Raw genomic sequence first — 2,452 nt, forward strand, 5'->3', positions numbered from 1 at the left:
TACGAGCAATGCCCTTCTAAAAAAAGCCCTATACAATCCTACCCATTACCAAAATGTGATCTTCTTCTTCTTACTACTACTACTACTACTACTACAACAACAAACATTTATGTGAATCTGTATATGTTGGAAAATTTTTTAAATTTTTTAACAAGTGAGTGATGTATAGAGGGATTAGACCAAATCCTTCATGTGACCCACACTGCCAACACCACACTTCTTCTTCTTCTTCTTCTAAATAAAATGACAAAGGATTAAGGGATTATGTTGTGAACACCATTAGCTTGCATCTGTTTCTGCTATAAGATGCAATGCACTCATAATTGAACTCTTGTGTATTACCCTGTAGCTTTGTCAGAGCTTCAAACAGGAAGAGCAATTCTCTGCAGCTATAGGGTGCTGCATATATTGAGTTCTAACCCCAGGTTATTAGTATCACTAAGCCTTGTTTGTCCCCTCTATGTTTAGCCCCCTGTGGGTGATAAAGAAATAAATATATCGGTTTCTAACATTAGCATGCAAGGCGAAATGCTTAGCAGTATTTCGTCAGTCTTTACGTTCTGAGTTCAAATTCCGCCGAGGTCAACTTTGCCTTTCATTCTTTCGGGGATCGAGTAAATAAGTACCAGTTATGCACTGGGGTCGATGTAATCGACTTAATCCATTTGTCAGTCCTTGTTTGTCCTCTCTATGTTTAGCCCTCCACCTGTGGGCTATAAAGAAATAAATATTTTTAAAGTGTCTGGTTCAGATGTCTTCTTTGTGGATTTCTTTCAGGCTACAGAAGTGATAAGTTCAGCTCAGTTTGGAATTAGCACAGAGTGTGAATTCTTCAAGGTCCAAATAAACAGCATTCAACTCTTCAAGTATGGCAGTACGTGTCAACCATGTTTCTCATTTTTTTTTTTTTTTTTGCTGTCTTTTCCATGTAATTAATGTTTCAATTGTTTTTTTTGTTTTTTTAAATGGCTGTGAGGTTAAGGTTGTGGACTACTGGTACCAGTATTGTAAGTTCAAACCTTACTGTTGCTACATTTATTGTTCAGAGTGGGCCAAAAGCCATGCACCAAATAATAGTTTCAATACACTCTGGAATTGTCAAAGACATGCTTCGGTTTTTGTATAATTGGTTAAAATAAATAAGATAAAGATGAATACACACATACTTGTCAAACTGTCCAACCCATGCCAGCATGGAAAGCAGGCGTTAGTGGTGATCCATATTAGTCTGGCCTCTGTCCTTTGATCTGTCCAGTCACAACAAGGACTGGACCTTGTGGTGGATACGGTGGCCCTTAACATAAGATATATTGTTTGCTTAGGATGCAGAATGACTGAATGGCCAAGAAGATCACCTCACTTCACAATCACGAGATCTTGAGTTTGATCACACACACACACACAGACTCACGCACACATTGCATCATCATCATCATTGTTTTAACATCCACTTTTCCATGCTTTCATGGGTCGAATGGAATTTAATGAACTTGTCGAGGCAGATTTTTCTACAGCGCTTCTGTGCCCCTACCTGTCGCCAACTCTCACCTGTTTCCAAGTAAGGTAATATTTCCCCAAGGATGGACATGTTATTTCATAGAAGACTGGAAACAAACAGGATTGCTTGTACGATGACGATGACGACGACTTGTAAAAGTCAAAAAATATGTACTTTACTAAAAATTAATGAATGATCTTTCAGTTTTATGTTAAATTATTCTTATAAATAAATTAACATAAAAACGAGCATCAACCCTTTAGCATTCAAATCAGCCATATCTGGCCCAAATATTGTACCTGTTTTATGGTCAAACTGACCAGATCTGGCCTCTCACACCTACCCTACAATGTCATTCTAAAAATAAACAATGACATCATTGAAATCTCAAAGCTGCAAGATAATACATGATTAATTTTTAAAAATGTGAATAGATAAGCATTAAACTTGACATTAATGTGAATGCTAAAAGGTTAATATGTGTGTATGTATATATATCCTTTTATTTTCTCTTGAACAACATGTTGGTTTTGGCTATCCAGGAGTACTGCCATATATATATATCTCTCTCTCTCTCATTGCTATTATGTTAAACTGTAGTATGTCCAAATTTGGCCAAATGTGTTTGTTTTAATATTTATTTTTCTTTGCAATAGCCGGTTCTTTTGGTCAAACTATCATATCTCCAGCTGGTTTCAGATGCCAAGATATCAAAAGTTGTCAAAGTGTAGTAGAACAACGGTTTTGCTATGGAATGGTGAAACTATTTTTTTCGTTTTCTGAAAAAGCAACGTTTTGGACTTAGGACACTTTTGCATAATAGCAACGATATACATATTCGAAATAATTTAATCATTTATTATGAAATATGTTTTAACTGAAAGTAAAAACGAAATTTTTTTTTTTTTTTCACATTTACAGCAAAAAAACACCAAAAGAATCTGTTTGAGAAAG

The sequence above is a fragment of the Octopus bimaculoides genome, chromosome 17, assembly GCF_001194135.2.
Source record: "Octopus bimaculoides isolate UCB-OBI-ISO-001 chromosome 17, ASM119413v2, whole genome shotgun sequence".
Classification (NCBI taxonomy): domain Eukaryota; kingdom Metazoa; phylum Mollusca; class Cephalopoda; order Octopoda; family Octopodidae; genus Octopus; species Octopus bimaculoides.